The following is a 21,839-nucleotide window of genomic DNA, read 5'->3' on the forward strand; positions in this document are numbered from 1 at the left end:
ATGACCTCGCAGGCTATTTTTATCATGTCATTAGTCGGAGGGTGAGGGTGCTGGTAGTGGTAGTGGTGGTGGTGGCTATTGTGGTGGCATTGACGGTGGTTGTGGTGGAGACAGCCATGGTTGCTGTTAGTGACAGTGGTTGTGGTGGAGGCAGCCATGGTTGTTGTTAGTGACGGTGGTTGTGGTGGAGGCAGCCATGGTTGTTGTTAGTGACGGTGGTTGTGGTGGAGGCAGCCATGGTTGTTGTTAGTGACGGTGGTTGTGGTGGAGGCAGCCATGGTTGTTGTTAGTGACGGTGGTTGTGGTGGAGGCAGCCATGGTTGTTGTTAGTGACGGTGGTTGTGGTGGAGGCAGCCATGGTTGTTGTTAGTGACGGTGGTTGTGGAGGCAGCCATGTTTGTTGTTAGTGACGGTCGTTGTGGTGGAGGCAGCCATGATTGTTAGTGACAGTGGTTGTGGTGTAGGCAGCCATGGTTGTTGTTAGTTACGGTGGTTGTGGTGGAGGCAGCCATGGTTGTTGTTAGTGACGGTGGTTGTGGTGGAGGCAGCCATGGTTGTTGTTAGTGACGGTGGTTGTGGTGGAGGCAGCCATGGTTGTTGTTAGTGACGGTGGTTGTGGTGCAACCCGCATCGTTGTTATTAGTGACGGTGGTTGTGGTGGAGGCAGCCATAGTTGTTGTTAGTGACGGTGGTTGTGATGGAGGCAGCATGGTTGTTGTTAGTGACGGTGTTTATGGTGGAGGCAGCCATGGTTGTTGTTAGTAACGGTGGTTGTGGTGGAGGCAGCATGGGTGTTGTTAGTGACGGTGGTTGTGGAGGCAGTATGGTTGTTGTTAGTGACGGTGGTTGTGATGGAGGCAGCCATGGTTGTTAGTGACGGTGGTTGTGGTGGAGGCAGCATGGCTGTTAGTGACGGTGGTTGTGATGGAGGCAGCCATGGTTGTTGTTAGTGACGGTGGTTGTGGTGGAGGCAGCCATGGTTGTTAGTGATGGTGGTTGTGGAGGCAGCATGGTTGTTGTTAGTGACGGTGGTTGTGGTGGAGACAGCCATGGTTGTTAGTGACGGTGGTTGTGGTGGAGGCAGCCATGGTTGTTAGTGACGGTGGTTGTGGTGGAGGCAGCCATGGTTGTTGTTAGTGACGGTGGTTGTGGTGGAGGCAGCCATGGTTGTTGTTAGTGACTTTGGTTGTGGTGGAGGCAGCATGGTTGTTGTTAGTGACGGTGGTTGTGGTGGAGGCAGCCATGGTTGTTGTTAGTGACGGTGGTTGTGGAGGCAGCCATGGTTGTTAGTGACGGTGGTTGTGGTGGAGGCAGCCATGGTTGTTAGTGACGGTCGTTGTGGTGAAGGCAGCCATGGTTGTTGTTAGTGACTGTCGTTGTGGTGGAGGCAGCCATGGTTGTTGTTAGTGACGGTCGTTGTGGTGGAGGCAGCCATGGTTGTTAGTGACGGTGGTTGTGGTGGAGTGACGGTGGTTGTGGTGGAGGCAGCCATGGTTGTTGTTAGTGACTTTGGTTGTGGTGGAGGCAGCATGGTTGTTGTTAGTGACGGTGGTTGTGGTGGAGGCAGTCATGGTTGTTGTTAGTGACGGTGGTTGTGGTGGAAGCAGCCATGGTTGTTGTTAGTGACGGTGGTTGTGGTGGAGGCAGCCATGGTTGTTGTTAGTGACGGTGGTTGTGGTGGAGACAGCCATGGTTGTTGTTAGTGACGGTGGTTGTGGTGGAGGCAGCCATGGTTGTTGTTAGTGACGGTGGTTGTGGTGGAGGCAGCCATGGTTGTTGTTAGTGACGGTGGTTGTGGTGGAGGCAGCCATGGTTGTTGTTAGTGACGGTGGTTGTGGAGGCAGCCATGGTTGTTTTTAGTGACGGTGGTGTGAGGCAGCCATGGTTGTTGTTAGTGACGGTGGTTGTGGTGGAGGCAGCCATGGTTGTTAGTGACTTTGGTTGTGGTGGAGGCAGCATGGTTGTTGTTAGTGACGGTGGTTGTGGTGGAGGCAGCCATGGTTGTTGTTAGTGACGGTGGTTGTGGTGGAGGCAGCCATGGTTGTTGTTAGTGACGGTGTTGTTAGTGACGGTGGAGGCAGCCATGGTTGTTAGTGACTTTGGTTGTGGTGGAGTGACGGTGGTTGTGGTCGAGGCAGCCATGGTTGTTGTTAGTGACGGTGGTTGTGGTGGAGGCAGCCATGGTTGTTGTTAGTGACGGTGGTTGTGGTGGAGGCAGCCATGGTTGTTGTTAGTGACGGTTCTGGTTGTGGTGGAGGCAGCCATGGTTGTTGTTAGTGACTTTGGTGGTTGTGGTGGAGGCAGCCGGTGGTTGTGGTGGATGGTTGTTGTTAGTGACGGTGGTTGTGGTGGAGGCAGCAGCGGTGGTTGTGGTGGATGGTTGTTGTTAGTAACGGTGGTTGTGGTGGAGGCAGCCATGGTTGTTGTTAGTGACGGTGGTTGTGGTGGAGGCAGCCATGGTTGTTGTTAGTGACTTTGGTTGTGGTGGAGGCAGCATGGTTGTTGTTAGTGACGGTGGTTGTGGTGGAGGCAGCCATGGTTGTTGTTAGTGACGGTGGTTGTGGAGGCAGCCATGGTTGTTTTTAGTGACGGTGGTTGTGGTGGAGGCAGCCATGGTTGTTGTTAGTGACGGTCGTTGTGGTGGAGGCAGCCATGGTTGTTGTTAGTGACTGTCGTTGTGGTGGAGGCAGCCATGGTTGTTGTTAGTGACGGTCGTTGTGGTGGAGGCAGCCATGGTTGTTAGTGACGGTGGTTGTGGTGGAGGCAGCCATGGTTTTTGTTAGTGACGGTCGTTGTGGTGGAGGCAGCCATGGTTGTTGTTAGTAACGGTGGTTGTGGTGGAGGCAGCCATGGTTGTTGTTAGTGACGGTGGTTGTGGTGGAGGCAGCCATGGTTGTTAGTGACTTTGGTTGTGGTGGAGTGACGGTGGTTGTGGTCGAGGCAGCCATGGTTGTTGTTAGTGACGGTGGTTGTGGTGGAGGCAGCCATGGTTGTTGTTAGTGACGGTGGTTGTGGTGGAGGCAGCCATGGTTGTTGTTAGTGACGGTGGTTCTGGTGGAGACAGCTATGGTTGTTAGTGACGGTGGTTGTGGTGGAGGCAGCCATGGTTGTTGTTAGTGACGGTGGTTGTGGTGGAGGCAGCCATGGTTGTTGTTAGTGACGGTGGTTGTGGTGGAGGCAGCCATGGTTGTTGTTAGTGACGGTGGTTGTGGTGGAGGCAGCCATGGTTGTTGTTAGTGACGGTGGTTGTGGTGGAGGCAGCCATGGTTGTTGTTAGTGACGGTGGTTGTGGTGGAGGCAGCCATGGTTGTTGTTAGTGACGGTGGTGGAGGCAGCCATGGTTGTTGTTAGTGACGGTGGTTGTGGTGGAGGCAGCCATGGTTGTTGTTAGTGACGGTGGTTGTGGTGGAGGCAGCCATGGTTGTTGTTAGTGACGGTGGTTGTGGTGGAGGCAGCCATGGTTGTTGTTAGTGACGGTGGTTGTGGTGGAGGCAGCCATGGTTGTTGTTAGTTACGTTGATAGTAGGCTATACGTTTTGAAGACGCTGAAATTTCCGATTTAGATTTTGCCGCCGAAGCAGCTAGTTTATTGTTCACCCCACATCTATATGCAGCAACATATGGATCCACAAAACGCCTAACAACTTGGCTCCAAAAGGGTTAACAGGAGTACACGTGAATTTATATGTACAATGCACTTATTTGTTGCAAGCAAATTTTGGAAATTTTCTTAATATGTCTGGTATTTTATTTTCATTAGTATGATACTTTGATATATCACATAGGATATTATACTATCTTTATATTCCACAATAAGTGTTTAATTAAAAACAGTGTATTAAAAAAAGTGATCATAAGATTGACTATATGCTTAGCATTTAGTTTGTCATCACCTGTGTGTTTGCCAAATTAATAGAAGTACTTGTAACCAAGCTTAAGCCTGGCTATTGCAATATCAATCAGTCTATCAGTTTGTTCACATTATATGTTATCATACTGAGTGACAGATCTACTCAAGCTTCTAACTGTATTTCTATTAAACAGTTCCATTATTTACTTATCTCCTAATATTATTCCTCATGCTAGACACAGATATATCAAAGTTATATTCCTTGTATTCAAGGTGCGATGGAATCTATAACAATTGTGCATTAATTCCTTCTTCCCGGATTTCTGAGTATCTTTATCTGGCTTTCAAAATGAACATGATGTTAGTCATCATGCGAATCAAATGCCCTCAGTGATGACATACATAGAATCAGCAATAATCAAAGAATCAGCTCAGTGTCATAAGTTAACTTTAGTGCCATCAAGATGGCATACAATTCAGTTTGCAGCGTAGACGCCCAGTTGTTAATTCTTACGCCTAACTCAAGATAGTTCCTATCGTTCTTGCTTAGATCCATCAGTGTGTATAATTTGTGATAAATTAATATTAACAGTTAAGTGAGAAACCTCTTCTTGAGAAGTTGTCTTTGTAAGTGATTTAAGGTAGAGATTACTAGTGATGAGCTTCTTAGGAGAGCTTGCAGGTACGTGATATTAAACGAACACAGCTTCGATGGAGAGGTGAAAACCGGAATTTCACATCGCTCACAACCAAAGTTCATACTACTGTTGATATCGTCCGCAAGGGAAAAATGGAAGCTGTTGTCAGTTTTGTGTTTGTTTACTATTAGGATGGGAAGCATTAAAGGTACGAGGACTGTGCCAAGTGGTGCTATCAGGATGAGAAGCATTAAAGGTACATTACAAGGACCGTGACTTGTGGTGCTGGACTGTGCCAAGTGGTGCTATCAGGATGAGAAGCATTAAAGGTACATTACAAGGACCGTGACTTGTGGTGCTGGACTGTGCCAAGTGGTGCTATCAGGATGAGAAGCATTAAAGGTACATTACAAGGACCGTGACTTGTGGTGCTATCTAGATGAGAAAGGACTATGTTGCCAGCACCGTGCCATGTGGTACTATCAGAAACAGAAGCAGTAAAGGTGCCATCACCGTGTCTTGTGGTACTATCAGAATGGGAAGCAATAAAGGTGCCAGCACCATGCCTTGTGGTACTATCAGAAACAGAAACAGTAATGGTGCCAGCACCGTGTCTTGTGGTACTATCAGAATGGGAAGCAATAAAGGTGCCAGCACCATGCCTTGTGGTACTATCAGAAACAGAAACAGTAAAGGTGCCAGCACCGTGCTTTGTGGTACTGAACTTTTTATGTTGCTATGACTGTGTATTTTGTTTATTACCAGTTTTGTTTGTGACACTTTCTGATCTAAATTTATTAGTTGTCACTCCACGGTCACCTTCGTCATTTTTTTTTTTTTTTTGCAAAATATGTATACTTCTGCTTTTGTATTTTTCTTAAAACGCCTCTGTGACTTCTGTCATGGTGTTCTAGCAGTTACGATAGACGATCATTTCGATCTAAAGCCACGTTGAACATGCCTGCGATATTCATGACTTTTCTTTAAACAGAAATATATCTTATTAGCATCCTCTCGAGGAACTGTATAATGTGTCATGTTAATGGGACTGGCTTGTATTTTTTACGTTGCTTTATTGCCTTCCTGATGATGTAAGGATGTGAGCAATTTTAGTCTTCTAGAACTCATATAAGTTTAGACTCCGACTGACTGTCCACGTAGCAAGGAAGATTCTGTAGAGATAGGTAGTATAATGGCCTATGTGATATGTTAACGTATCTTATTAATGAAAAATAAGATACTGGACATATTAAGCAAATATCCCAAATTTGAACGCAACACATAAGTCAACTGAAGATATAAATCCAGATGTACTCCTGTTAACCCTTTTGAGGCTTAATTCGTAGGTCTATCGTGTATCCACATGTTTTCACGCTGCCCTCCACACGATGGAGATGTGGTGCACAATGAACTAGCCCCTTCGGCGACAAAAAAAAAAATCCTCCAAAGTACTGTACGCACCACGCTGTTAGTATTCTGCTTGCTACAATATGGTGTTCCAAGAGTCCACGCCTCGGCATCAAGTACTTTCAATTTTCTTTTCGAAATCAGTGGGATTCAAGTTAATACCCGTTATGTAATTTGTAGGGCGAGTCGAGCTCATGAACAACAGTCTGGGTCTTGTGTTTCTTGTTACTGACTGGAATACTAAACATGCACTCGAGAGCGTCCAGTTTCTCCTTCATTTTGATTTTAATCCTGTGAAGAGGAGGCCGACACTGATTTTTTTAATGATTTTTTTTCACGTGAGAAAAAGTATTTAGGTTCTTATATTTTTTTCTGGGGGAGGGGGGGGGGCTTAGTTATTTAAGTAGTTAAGCACTTCTTTTTCTTTACCTTTGATATAGGTTCGATAAGTTTCCAGTTTTCCTACTCTCGCACTCCAGCCCTGGACCAGACTTGTCTGGTGCTTGCCTGGTCAACCAGACTGTTGCAAAGATGAGATAGAAAGCTTTAGACGACGTCTCGATCCGTCCTGGACCGTCTTGAGCGAGAAAAGGTAGATATCAGACGACAGTTCACAATTCTGCTCCTGTCACTGAAGCTTCCATTTCCTGCTCCACTTGTCCTCTCCAATACTTGTGTTCACCTCGCTGACACTAACAGCCCTCTTTTCTATCATGTTAAGTATCGCAGCCCTCCTATTTACTGGTCCACTATTAAAACTATCTACCCATCTTCTATCCTTCGCACACGCTGCTTTGGTGAATCGCTACTTATACAAAACATTCTTAACACGAATCTTACTCCCACTTTTATTTATGTATATGCCTGCCTTTCTCAGTACATTATTAAACGTTCTTATCCTCAGAACACTCGAGATTTGACCTAATAATTGCTTTGAAGGACTTCTTTCTCCTTACTTGCTTCTGCTTTCTTTCCTAGCATGGGCCCATGATGAGAATCATTGTGGTGTTCCTCTTTTCTTCTTTTGTGAACCCCTGTGTTCCCAGGGACTGCAGGATACTTCTTTAATTATTTTGTCCCAGTCAATACCCCTTTGTTGATGTTAAGTTGATTAAACAAGGCAAGGTTTGCCAACAAGTTTGGTGGACAGAATCCACTATATAAAGAGCCAACTTCTACTGGAAGACTAGGTTTCGCTCTAAAAATACTTTCTAGAGGCAAATGAGTTGATAAAGCTCTCTGTCCAGACCTTATAATCTCGACACAAATGACATCCTTGCAACTGAGTATTCCTCGAGAAACCCTCAGAAGGATTTTAAAGGCCCACACATTTGGGTCACCCTGTAGAGGTATACCTCTCTAGGGCTGAAGTGTGGCACACGCATATAACAATGTGTAAAATGTTCAGTCTGGTGATGTGTACTCACTGTTTAGTGTGCTACTTGTAGCGTGTCCAGCCTGGGCCGCTACCTCCACCTCCTTATTCCCTGAAACAACAGCATATAACATTAGAATTCCTTGTCTTCTAACGTAAATGTAAATTATAAAGATGTTACTGTATACTTGAGACAGTATAAGTTATGTAATTAAGGCATTGCTGTGTGAGTATAAGTCATGTAATAATACCACTGTTGTGTGAGTGTAAGTCATGCAATAACGACACTACTTGCATGTGTAAAAGTGTAAGTCAGTGTAAGTTATGAAACAACACATACCTCAATAAGTAGCCTCGTGATAAAACCCGAGGACAAAAAATTGTGACGACATATGGGTAAATGAAGACGCAGGTAAACAAAGAAATAGACAAGTGGATGTATGGGTTAGTGTATGGGTTGGTAGGTATAGGTAAATATATGGGTAAGCATCTGGGGGATATAGGTAATTGTACAGAGAAGTATAAAGGTAAGTGGAGGTATGTGTAAGTGGGCGTATGATATTAAGTGTATACAAGTTTCCTGTCTGAGGTGGCTGTTAAGTGGCGGTATGTGATGTGTGGGTAATATGACATACAAGTAGGAAATTTTGTGAGTGTATGTATGCATGTATAGGTTATGCATGAATAAGAAATGTATAGGTTATGTATGGGTAGGTTAACAAAGAGCTAAGTAAGATTTCAGTTAAGTGGTCTTATTTCACATACAATCACACACACCACCACCCCACTCAACACTAAACAATCACACACCACCACCCCACTCAACACTAAACAATCACACACACCACCCCACTCAACACTAAACAATCACACACCACCCCACTCAACATTATACAATCACACACAGCACCACTCCACTCAACACTTAAGTCACACACAGCACCACCCCACTCAACACTAAACAATCACACACAACACTACCCCACTCAACACTAAACAATCACACACAACACCCCACTCAACACTAAACAATCACACACAACACCACCCCACTCAGCACTTAACACTCACACACAACACTACCTCACTTAACACTTAACAATTCAAATTCAAACTTTATTCTCTATAAGTATTACAATGCTGAGTTTACAGAATTTGGTTATTGTGTGGTTTACATGTAGTAAAATAATAATTACAGAGTGTACCACTAGAACGCCTAGCATGGCTAAGCATTTCGGGCAGAGATCACAACACCTAGAGAACAAATGGATTTGTTAGTTAAAAATAGGAGAGGAGAGTTATTAAATGGAGAGTTAGAGGTATTGGGAAGATGGAGGGAATATTTTGAGGAATTGTTAAATGTTGATGAAGATAGGGAAGCCGTGATTTCGTGAATAGGACAAATAGGAATAACATCTTGTAGGAGTGAGGAAGAGCCAGTTGTGAGTGTGGGGGAAGTTCGTGAGGCAGTAGGTAAAATGAAAGGGGGTAAGGCAGCCGGGATTGATGGGATAAAGATAGAAATGTTAAAAGCAGGTGGGGATATAGTTTTGGAGTGGTTGATGCAATTATTTAATAAATGTATGGAAGAGGGTAAGGTACCTAGGGATTGGCAGAGAGCATGCATAGTTCCTTTGTATAAAGGCAAAGGGGATAAAAGAGAGTGCAAAAATTATAGGGGGATAAGTCTGCTGAGTATACCTGGTAAAGTGTATGGTAGAGTTATTATTGAAAGAATTAAGAGTAAGACGGAGAATAGGATAGCAGATGAACAAGGAGGCTTTAGGAAAGGTAGGGGGTGTGTGGACCAGGTGTTTACAGTGAAACATATAAGTGAACAGTATTTAGATAAGGCTAAAGAGGTCTTTGTGGCATTTATGGATTTGGAAAAGGCGTATGACAGGGTGGATAGGGGGGCAATGTGGCAGATGTTGCAAGTGTATGGTGTAGGAGGTAGGTTACTGAAAGCAGTGAAGAGTTTTTACGAGGATAGTGAGGCTCAAGTTAGAGTATGTAGGAAAGAGGGAAATTTTTTCCCAGTAAAAGTAGGCCTTAGACAAGGATGTGTGATGTCACCGTGGTTGTTTAATATATTTATAGATGGGGTTGTAAGAGAAGTAAATGCGAGGGTCTTGGCAAGAGGCGTGGAGTAAAAAGATAAAGAATCACACACAAAGTGGGAGTTGTCACAGCTGCTCTTTGCTGATGACACTGTGCTCTTGGGAGATTCTGAAGAGAAGTTGCAGAGATTGGTGGATGAATTTGGTAGGGTGTGCAAAAGAAGAAAATTAAAGGTGAATACAGGAAAGAGTAAGGTTATGAGGATAACAAAAAGATTAGGTGATGAAAGATTGAATATCAGATTGGAGGGAGAGAGTATGGAGGAGGTGAATGTATTCAGATATTTGGGAGTGGACATGTCAGCGGATGGGTCTATGAAAGATGAAGTGAATCATAGAATTGATGAGGGGAAAAGAGTGAGTGGTGCACTTAGGAGTCTGTGGAGACAAAGAACTTTGTCCTTGGAGGCAAAGAGGGGAATGTATGAGAGTATAGTTTTACCAACGCTCTTATATGGGTGTGAAGCATGGGTGATGAATGTTGCAGCGAGGAGAAGGCTGGAGGCAGTGGAGATGTCATGTCTGAGGGCAATGTGTGGTGTGAATATAATGCAGAGAATTCGTAGTTTGGAAGTTAGGAGGAGGTGCGGGATTACCAAAACTGTTGTCCAGAGGGCTGAGGAAGGGTTGTTGAGGTGGTTCGGACATGTGGAGAGAATGGAGCGAAACAGAATGACTTCAAGAGTGTATCAGTCTAGTGGAAGGAAGGCGGGGTAGGGGTCGGCCTAGGAAAGGTTGGAGAGAGGGGGTAAAGGAGGTTTTGTGTGCGAGGGGCTTGGACTTCCAGCAGGCATGCGTGAGCGTGTTTGATAGGAGTGAATGGAGACAAATGGTTTTTAATACTTGACGTGCTGTTGGAGTGTGAGCAAAGTAACATTTATGAAGGGGTTCAGGGAAACCGGCAGGCCGGACTTTGAGTCCTGGAGATGGGAAGTACAGTGCCTGCACTCTGAAGGAGGGGTTTTAATGTTGCAGTTTAAAAACTGTAGTGTAAAGCACCCTTCTGGCAAGACAGTGATGGAGTGAATGATGGTGAAAGTTTTTCTTTTTCGGGCCACCCTGCCTTGGTGGGAATCGGCCAGTGTGATAATAATAAAAAAAAAAAAAAAAAAAATAATCACAACACCACCCCACTCAACAATCACACACAACACTACCCCACTCAACACTTAACAATCACACACAACACCACCCGACTCAACACTAAACAGTCAGTCTTAAGATAGTGAGCAGAGAGGCAGGGCACGCCTGTGTTTCCCATATTTTCCGTTATAATTAAACGTACTTAACAGCCTACGTGAGTGTTCTTACCCACATGACAACTCAACACTAAACAATCACACAAAACACCACCAACTTAAGAGAAAATAAACTTACAACAATGTTTATACTGGTATAAATATTACACAAATTACAGAGAACAGCATAAACGCTAAATATATGTACACTGAGATGTATATCTCTTCTTGAATTACTCTACAAAAAATGCATATAAACTCCTTAGAATTAAATATGACTACTTAAAAATACTTAAATCTTTAAGGTTGCTCAGAACACGCGAAAATTTACCAAATTTAAAGCATATAACATTGCTAAGAACTCTCACAACTGAAGTTATTAATATTTAATAAAGCATACTTCTCTTGATGAAATTAATATTGCTAATTAATTATTACTATTATTATTACTATTAGTAGTAGTAGAAGTAACTGTAGTAGTTGTTGTAGAAATGGTGGTGGTGATCGAAGTAAAAGTGGTGGTGGTGGTGGTGGTGATCGTAGTAGCAGTGGTGGTGGTGGTGATCGTAGTAGCAGTGGTGGTGGTGATCGTAGTAGCAGTGGTGGTGGTGGTGATCGTAGTAGCATGAGTAACAGACTCACAGACAAGCTGTGAACGCACAAGGCTCACACATAGCCTAGGGAATGGCAAGTAACCAGGTTTGAGCAAATTAAGAGGGTAACTGCCATGCCTTATATCAATATCCATTTAAAAGATATAATCAAATGAAATACCCACTCTAACAACATTAAAGTCTTAGTGACTGACACGGTGGTGGCAACTGGGTAGTGTCGTTCGCAAATACTTCAGCGCGAAAAGCAGCGCTGGTGAAGCGAGTGCATTCTGTGTGGAGTCCCTCACACATTGGCCTTGTAATGCTCGATAGATCAGATGAGTCAGTCGAAGAAAATGTTCTCTTTTTAACTCGGGGCTCTTCTCTACACGCAGCCTGGGAATAATAATATGCAAAGAACTCTAAACAGGATTCCGTGTACATTAGACAGAGCATGATGCCGCCAAATTCATTTGCCATCCTACAGTATCATGGATAAAAGCACAAACTACAGCTGTGTTTCATCCTTTTCGGATGATACAAACATCAGCGTAAAAGTCACCTCGGTAGTGACACCGAAAAACTACAAGAGGATAAAAACAGTCTTCCACCTGGTGGTAGAAAATAACGTGTTCAAATTCCAGTAGCTTCTTTATGATTTGCCGGTACTTCCGGCCCGGGTCTTCTCCAGATGGCGACCCGGCGATTCCAGTAGCTCAGCTATGGAAAAAAAAAGGAACCGAAAAGGAGAACGGTATACCAAATGCAGAAGGGTCACCCACACAGAACGAAAAGAAAATGCAAAAGATCTGTTTAATAATGTCAGCTGGCCTGTCGTTTAAAGAACACAATAAAGCAAGCACTGCAAAGGCCTGGAAAATGACAAGGTGGATAATGTGAACTCTCAAAATAAGAGAAATAATGCCAGTGGTAACACAATTTAAATAGTGTCCCCTGCTTGGAGTACTGCTGTATTGACAGTGCCGCGAGTGGGCGAGATGGCAGGGCTGGGGTATAAAAAAAAAACAGCGTTTGCCGCCCACATAAAACCAATAAAATACATATTTAAAGTACGACGAACGCCTCAGAGAACCGGAAATGTACTCTCTGGCAAGAAGACGAAAGAGATATATGCAATAATATATACAGGGAAAGTACAAGAAGGCCTAGTCTCAAATTGGCAGAGTACCATAATGTACTAGAGTTTGGGATGTAGAAAGAAGTATAAAATAGACCCAGCGAAAAGCAAGAGAGCCACGGGCACAATACGACAGCAATGTATCAACATCCGTGGACCTAGACTTTTCAGTCTGCTACCAGTGGATATTAAAATTTCTTGCTAGAACTAGTGTTGAGGTCTTTCAAGAGAAAACTGGATCACTACCACCGCGATGTGCCAGATTAACCAGGTAGTGATAAATATGTGTACCTAGTCGACCTGGAAATCAACAGGAAGACCTGGCCGAGGGCCGGGCTGCGGAAGTAGGAACTCTCCCAAAACGGGTCACAAGTTAAAAAAGTAAAATCATGCAAGAAGGGCAAATATCCATAGTTCAACTTAAAACAATAAAAGATGTTACTAGGTAAGAAATCAACTCTCCATTTTCAATGTTACAAGCAGAGGAGTAATAACGTGATCAAAGTCAATTACAATTTCAACTACTCTTCCAGATTTTCAGTTCCAATTACTTCACATCGTGTATTACATTACTTTCTTCAATTACTTTAAATTTTACCAATGTTAAAATCCATGCTAAATCCGAAATAACAAGCAACCAGTTTTTCTTCATATTTTTGCCTTAAAATGCAAGAAATTGAACAATGTAACTGTAAAAGAATACCATTACTTATATTTTAAATAAGAGTCAAACAGATGAAGAACATATGCATAATATTGCTGCACTAAATCAAAGATCCAACAAGATTACAAATAACAAAAAAAAAATTCGCTTCACCTAATATACTTTACTGTGCTAGATCTAAGACAATGATTAATATTTTCATTTAATTTACTATAATTTAGACAAGGAATGTACACCTAGAAACTGAACTAATAGAATCGTTTCAATGATTTGTTGCATTAAGTTGTTAATGAGTTATTTCACAATGTGTAAAATAATGAAAATAATGCTGGCTTTAATGGTGCATAATAACTTACATAATTTACATCCATTTTCACATATTACAGCTCATTAAGATTCAAACGTGGAAGGTCAGGTACTCATAAATTTCTCAATTGCACTTAATCAGAAGTTCGCTGAAGATTACAAATCCTAGCTAGCTGCGCCCTACTGCCAGTAAAAACAAATTTCCTGCTATGCTCAATACTCTCTCTGACGGTGCTGAAGTAGCTGTACAACCCACCATTTCTCTGGTTTCTCCAGAGGAAGCATCTTCCGAGGAGAAGCTCTCCAATATGCCAGGGGATCTACGTCGAATGGAGCATAATCCTCTTGTATTTTTTAAAAACTTGACCCAAACAACGAAAAGCACATCAGACTGTACAGCTGTGTGCCATTTGACGTGTACTTTCATTCCGTAATTAGCCCGAAGCAGTGCCAGTTTTATGATGTAATTTAAGCCTGACAACAGTCAATTATAATTACTTTTTAAATCTAGAAGTTCAATTACAATTACTTAAGAAAATTTAAAGAGTTATATTTAGCTTCAATTACAATTATACTCATTCTTGGTTATAAGCAGGAATGTTAGTTATATCCGGAAAACACTATGTTTGACTCAACATTCCTCTACATATGTTGAAATTCTCAGGTATATAAGTGAGTAGATTTTAGATTTTGCCACCGAAGTGGCTAGTTTATTGTGCACCCCATATCCATCCTTTGGACAGTAGAGCAAGAGCATATGGATACACAATAGGCCTAGGAACTAGGCCCCAAAAGGGTTACAGGTGTACATTTGGATTTATATCTACAGTTCACTTATCCGTTACAAGCAAATTTAGGAAATTTGCTTAGTATATCTGGTATCTTATTTTCATTAATAAGATATCTTGACATGTCACATAGGATATTATACTGTCTGTATATTCCTCAATAAGTTTATAAGTGAGTACAGTAGCTGATGTAGGAACAAAAACATTAACACTGAATTTTAAAGGGGTGGACCGGTAAGCCAGCCGAAGGCCTCGATCAGATGATCAAAAGTTCCAGCGGCGGGTCATCATATGACTAAGACCCGCGTTAAGAGACACTTATTCTGTTGACGAACCTTACCTAACCTAACCTTGATGTTGGAATCAGAGGAGAGGTTAATGATACAAGTCCTGGGGAGCTGTGCTAGACACATGATGTTTGCATGGAGAGGTATATATTTCTCAGTGTATATAAACCGAGAGTTTACTTAAATTCCTACTTTAAGTATTAAAGTATTCCTTACTGGGGTGAACAGAGTACGTGCAATCTTAATGACCCTAGTGTTAATGGGGTTTAAATCCTCAACCCCATTAAACAACCTTGTGGTAGGCTTCACCTATCTCTGCCAGTCTTCACCACCGGGTTTGACTGGTTAACAAGTGAGGTAAAGAAAAAGTATTCAGTATGTATTCTTAAAACGTTCGCTCAGTGTTGAGATCTATCATGTCAATTATTTGATAAAGCTCAACACTGAGCGAAACGTCGACGAAATGAAGATTTGCTCTGTACAGTGTATCTGCACCAAACCCTGACGTAGATCTGAATGTGACACTGTCCTCTTAATCAAATACATCCGGAGTACCAGGCTTGTACAAAGTTATTTCATCAAATCCTGCTACACGCAGTGAACTACGAAAGAGAGTTTGAAATGCTTAACAATTCACAAACGGGCGAAATTTATTTACTAACATTATCTCTCAGTCCACAGCAGGATTCGAACCTGCAAACTCGGCATCAGAGTACACATTACTTTATATCCTTTCACTGTTGTAAACAGTCAAACGGGAGACTGACGAAAGCACCTTAAACAGTGAATAGTTTGACACTGTTATGTCTAGCGCGCGCAGTGACTGCTTGTTGTCTGTTAGTGAGGCATGACTTTTATCGACTTAGTCATAAGTTTTTCCGTAGTGTTTTTTTTTTATAAACGGCTATTTTTTTTATGAACAGAGGACAACTCAACCTATCGTAACCGAGAAATTGTTTGGAAAACATATGTGAGAACTCCACAGAGATGCTTATGGTGGGTTATGTAAACACTATCACCAAACATCCTACTTATCACACACTGCATCAATCACACACTGCAGCTATCACACACTACATCACACAATGCATCTATCACATACCACATCTATCGCACACTGCATCTATCACACACTGCATCTGTCACACATTGCATCTATCACACACTGCATCTATCACACACTGCATCTATTACACACTGCATCTATCACACACGGCTCACGGCTCAGGGAGAGTGACCTAGTAGCGATCAGTGAAGAGGCGGGGCCAGGAGCTCGGACTCGACCCCCGCAACCTCAACTAGGTGAGTACAACTAGGTGAGTACACTACATCTATCACACACTGCATCTATCACACACTGCATCACACACTGCATCTATCACACACTGCATCACACACTGCATCTATCACACACTGCATCACACATTACATCTTTATACCTTTACCTTTGAAGAATTTCGAGAGTATATCTACTCTCTGAGCCCGGCTATGGGCCGGGCTCGTCTGGTGCTTGCCTGGTCAACCAGGCTGTTGCTGCTGGAGGCCCGCTGCCCCACATATCCATCACAGCCTGGTTGATCTGGCACCTGGTGAAGATACTTGTCCAGTTTCCTCTTGAAGGCTTCAACACTTGTTCCAGCAGTGTTTCTGATATCTTCTGGTAAGATGTTGAAAAGTCTGGGACCCCGGATGTTGATACAGTGTTCCCTTATTGTCTCCACCGCACCCATGCTCCTCACTGGGTTTATTTTACACTTCCTCCCATATCTCTCACTCCAGTATGTTATGGCAGTGTGCAGATTTGGGACCAAGCCCTCGAGTACCTTCCAGGTATATATTATCATGTACCTCTCTCTCCTCCGCTCCAATGAGTACATGTTCAAGACTTGCAGGCGTTCCCAGTAGTTTAGGTGCTTTACTGGCTCAATGTGAGCCGTAAACGATCTCTGTATTTGTTCCAGCTCCGATATTTCTCCTGCCCTGAACGGGGCCGTCAGCACTGAGCAATATTCTAAGTGAGGGAGCACTAGCGATTTGAAGAGTGTCACCATCGGCATTGTTTCCCTTGTTTTGAAAGTTCTCAATACCCACCCAGTCATTTTCCTGGCTGTCGTGATCTTTGTCTTGTTATGGTCCACTGACATAATTATTCCTAGGTCTTTTACGTGTTCCTTACGTTCTATTTGGTGACCCTCTTGAGTTTTGTATAGAGTGCTCCTTTTGAGTTCTTCATTCTATCCATACCTAAGCAGCTGGAACTTATCACCATTGAACGTCATGTTGTTTTCCACTGCCCACTGGAAAACCCTGTTTATGTCTTCCTGTACCTTCTCAGTGTCCTCTACCGTACTGACTTTCATGCTTATTTTAGTGTCATCTGCAAATGATGATACAAAAGTGTGCCGGGTGTTTTTGTCTATGTCTGCTATGAGGATGAGGAACAGCAGAGGTGCCTTGGGGCACTGAGCTTTTGACCTCGCTGATGCTGGATCTTGCCCTGTTCACTACTACTTTTTGTGTTCTGTGTGTTAGGAAACCGAAAATCCATCTGCCTACCTTCCCCGTAATGCCCATGGCCTTCATTTTGTGCGTTATCACTCCATGATCGCATTGTCAAACGCCTTTGCAAAATCTGTGTAAATCACATCTGCGTTTTGGTCGTCTTCCAGTGCCTCCGTAATTCTGTCATAATGGTTCAGCAGCTGTGACAGACATGATCGTCCTGCTCTAAAACCATGCTGGTTCGGGTTATGTTGGTTATGCTACTCCATGAAATTTGTAACCTGCCGTCTCATCACTCTTTCGAAGATTTTTATGATGTGAGAGGTTAGGGCTACTGGTCTGTAATTTTTAGCTTGTATTCTACTACCTCCCTTATGCAAAGGAGCTATATCTGCACTCTTTAAGGCCTCCGGTATTTCACCTAGATCTAAGATCTTTCTCCAAACAATACTGAGGGCTCGTGCTAGTGGTACTTTGCACTTCTTTATAAATAGAGCATTCCATGAATCTGGTCCAGGTGCTGAGTGGGCATGTTTTCCATTTCTTTTTCGAAATCTATGGGATTTGTACTAATGTCAGTTAGTTGGTCTGTGCGGCCTTCTTCTGGAGTGAAAAATATTTCTGTATTTTCTACCTTACTGTCATTTAGTGGGTTGCTGAACACCGACTCATACTGTTCTTTTAGGATTTCACTCATTTCCTGTTCGTCGTCAGTATACGAGTCTCCTCTCAGTAGTGGTCCAATTCTACAGGTAGTTCTTAGATTGAATTTTGCGTAGGAATAGAAATATTTTGGGTTTCTTGCAATGTCCTGTATGGCCTTTTGTTCCCTTTGTACTTCTTTGAGGTATGACATCCTAAGTTTTTGCTCTAATTCAGTGATCTCTCTGTTAAGTCTATCTTTCCTCTGTTGTAGCATATTTGTGTTTTTAAGCAGTTCAGTAACCCGTTTTCTTCTTCTGTACCATCTCCTACGCTCTTTCTCTATATCTGATCTTCCTCTGGGTTTCCTCAATGGTACATGTTTCATACATATTTTGTATGCTTCTGTATTCAGCTTCTCTAGGCACTGGTGGGGATTTAGGGTGCTCATGTCTGATTCCCAGGATATGTCTGATAGCTCTTGGTTTATTTCTTCCCAGTTAATTCTATTGTTGTTAAAATTAAACTTACTGAACATCCCGTCTCTAACTTTAGCGATGCAGTTTCCTACCCCTGAGTTAATACTAGTTTGAACCTCTATGATGTTATGATCAGAGTAAATAGTTTTGGAAACTGTTATGTGTCTGATCAGTTCCTCGTTGTTTGTAAATATCAAATCCAGGGGATTTTCATTTCTAGTGGGATCAATTACCTGTTGGTTTAAAGAGTACTTTATTATCACATTATTATCACACACTACATCTATCACACACTACATCTATCACACACTACATCTATCACACACTACATCTATCACACACTGCATCTATCACACACTGCATCTATCACACACTGCATCTATCACACACTACATCTATCACACACTGCATCTATCGCACACTACATCTATCACACACTGCATCTATCACACACTACATCTATCACACACTGCATCTATCGCACACTACATCTATCACACACTGCATCTATCGCACACTACATCTATCACACACTACATCTATCACACACTGCATCTATCGCACACTACATCTATCACACACTACATCTATCACACACTGCATCTATCACACACTGCATCTATCGCACACTACATCTATCACACACTACAGCTATTACACACTGCATCTATCACATACTGTATCATGCACTGTATCTATCACACACTGCATCTATCACACACTGCATCTCTCACACAATACATCTATTACACACTAAATCTATCACATATTGCATCTATCACACGCTGCATCTATCATGCACTGCACGTATCACACACTACATCTATCACACACTACAGCTATCACACACTGCATGTATTACTACATATCACACACTGCACCTATCACAGTGTATCATTATAAACTTGAACGAGTCTTAATACAAGGTTTAAGAAGTAAGTGTTACAAGTGCTGTAATATTGTTCACACACTTCATCCATAATAACATTCAATCACTGATATATTCACCTGGAAGAACTAAACCCAGGTGGGCCGTACAACGCCTGGTGGGGAGGTAATCAGGTATGATCCATAACAGATGTTCACTCAAAATCCTTGCATCAAGAGCCCTTCACTTAGTATCAAGGCACCTCCCTTGAAGAATATGCATTCTTCCCTCTGTAATTCAGTATTTCAGATATTTCTAGTCAGTACAGACAGTGGAAAATATGAAATATTGTCAATTTATTATCATTATTATTATTATTATTATTAAGTACTACTATTTCTATTATTTTCATTCTTCTTTTTTTCTTCTTCTTATCATTATATTATTGTTTATAGAGCATAAACTTGGTAAACTAATACTGCATTCACATTAAATAATTAAAAGTGTACTTACAGCCAAGAAAAATATCTTATTTTCTATTATTATTATGATCATTATCAATATCTTTATTACTATTATTATGTTGTTGTTAGTTTACTCGTGAGGGAAGAATCTGGTGACACTGGTCACATGATGGTTCACTCAGAGGTGGCGGCACTATGGCCGAGGTCGAAGCAAGACCATGGTGTCATGGGCACGTGAAACTTGTGTAACTCATGTCCCTATGTGGGACCACGACAGCAGCAGCGATCACTAGCTTATCAATGCTCAACTCTGGTAATCTAGTAATTGTAAATTATTTTTATTATTGGTTTGTTAATCGAGTTTAAAGCCCATTAACTACATGAGACTGATTGTTCCCTATTTACCATTTTAATTCCCAGAAGTAGGGATTAAACTCTCAGATTATATATATATATATATATATATATATATATATATATATATATATATATATATATATATATATATATATATATATATATATATATATATATATATATGTCGTGTCGAATAGGCAGAACTTGCGATATAGCAACGCTCATCTTGCCATATAAGACAAGTGAAAATTTGTGTATGCAATAATTTTGCCAAAATCATTAAGAACCTAACGAAAAAAATATATTTCACTGTGTTTGTTTAGTATTAAATTGCTGTAAACAAATCTAAAAAATATATATATATATATATATATATATATATATATATATGGTTAATTAGTAAGTACTTATTTAACATTAAGTCCTTTCTAAAATTTTCTCTTATACGTTTAGAGGTATATTTTTTTCATTTATGTTAATGTAAAAATTGATAATTTTGTACCAAAAGAACCTTAGAAAAACTTACCTAACCTTATTATAACAAGCGCAATTCAATTTAGCCTAATCCAACTAAATATATTTTAGATAAGTTTGCAATAATTTAATAATAAACAGACACAATGAAATATATGTTTTTCATTAGGTTCAGAATGATTTTTGCGAAATTATTGCATACACAAATTTTCGTTTGCCTTATTCGGCAAGATGAGCGTTGCTACTTAAGGCAAAATCGCAAGTTTTACACACACACACACACACGAGAGCAGGCGAAATATACACAAACACTGATCTCTGGCTGAAGGAGACTCGAACCTAAGAACCTTAGGACAAGGTACGCAGTGCTTTACCAATCTATCCACACTGGACAATACCTTGGCGTGTAAGCTGTAAGCCTTCTCCCTGAAAGCTGGCTGCCTTGGATCAAACGTGTAGCGCAAGCTACACGCCAAGGTATTGTCCAGTGTGGGTAGATCGGTAAAGCACTGCGTACCTTGTCCTAAGGTTCGTAGGTTCGAGTCTCCTTCAGCCAGAGATCAGTATATATATATATATATATATATATATATATATATATATATATTTATTTATTTATTTATTAAACACATTGTTTTTACGTCCACAGGGACGGGTGAGGTGTCGGAGGTTGACTGCGAGGTGTTATCTCGGCCTTATAACCCTTCAGCTGTTCTTTTATTTTGTACAGTTCCTAGAATTTCGCTATTTTGTAACAGTGGTTGTTTTACATACTGTGATGCCATCTGTGTGTGTGTAGATAAATAGTTCAGAGAACCAACAAGTTGATAAATTAGATACATGTACAACCCTTGGGTATCTTTACTGTGGAAACGTTTCGCGCCACAGTGGTTTCAACAGTCCTATATAAAGAAGAATAGTGAACATCAGGAGTTTAAGGCAATCAGTCCCTCAGCCTGGAGTCGATGTAATCAATCTTTTGAAGACTGATGGACAGTCCGTTCGGATCGCTCTCTGAACCTCAAATCCTCATTCTTCTTTTATAAAGAGTGCAGACACCAGTTCCCACCTCTAAGACTCAAGCCTGGCTAACCGGTTTCCCTGAATCCCTTCATAAATGTTACCTTACTCACACTCCAACAGTACTTCATGTCATAAAAATCACTTGTCTCCAATCGGATCTAACACGCTCGCACAAGCCTGCTGGATGTTAAAGATCCAAGCAATCAATATCCCTTTAACCCCTCTCCCTCTCCCTCCTTTCCACCTCAGATTTATATATCCTCCCAGTCAACCTATACTGCTCGGAGCATTCTAAATTTCCAAACCGGCTCAACAACCAGTCCTCAGCCCTCTAAATTATACTTTCGGTAACCCCATACCGTCTTTTAATTTCCGTTCTCCGAATTTTCGGCATAATCACATCACACCTTGCCCTCCAACATGACATCTCTACTGCCACCATCCTCTCTGCAACGTTTAAAAACTCATGCTTCATACCCATATATCTATATGAACTGTAAATAGTAATGATCCAATTTAATTACTTAATAGTATATTAATAAAGTCACTATTTACTCAACAAAATAAATTAATAAAGATGGAATGATTCATAGTACTTTTTAATTTATAATCATCTACAATTCGAG

General features: G+C 41.6%; 1 long non-coding RNA gene across 1 annotated transcript in view; it reads right to left on the minus strand.

Moving 5' to 3' along the window:
• Nucleotides 1-21,839, minus strand: part of LOC138853327 (uncharacterized) — a 970,094-nt gene that overhangs the window by 670,854 nt on the left and 277,401 nt on the right. Inside the window, exon 3 of the long non-coding RNA XR_011392537.1 lies at nt 7,323-7,382. This is a non-coding gene — a long non-coding RNA (uncharacterized lncRNA). The remainder of the gene's footprint in view (nt 1-7,322; nt 7,383-21,839) is intronic.

The sequence above is a fragment of the Cherax quadricarinatus genome, chromosome 28 (assembly GCF_038502225.1).
Source record: "Cherax quadricarinatus isolate ZL_2023a chromosome 28, ASM3850222v1, whole genome shotgun sequence".
Lineage (NCBI taxonomy): Eukaryota > Metazoa > Arthropoda > Malacostraca > Decapoda > Parastacidae > Cherax > Cherax quadricarinatus.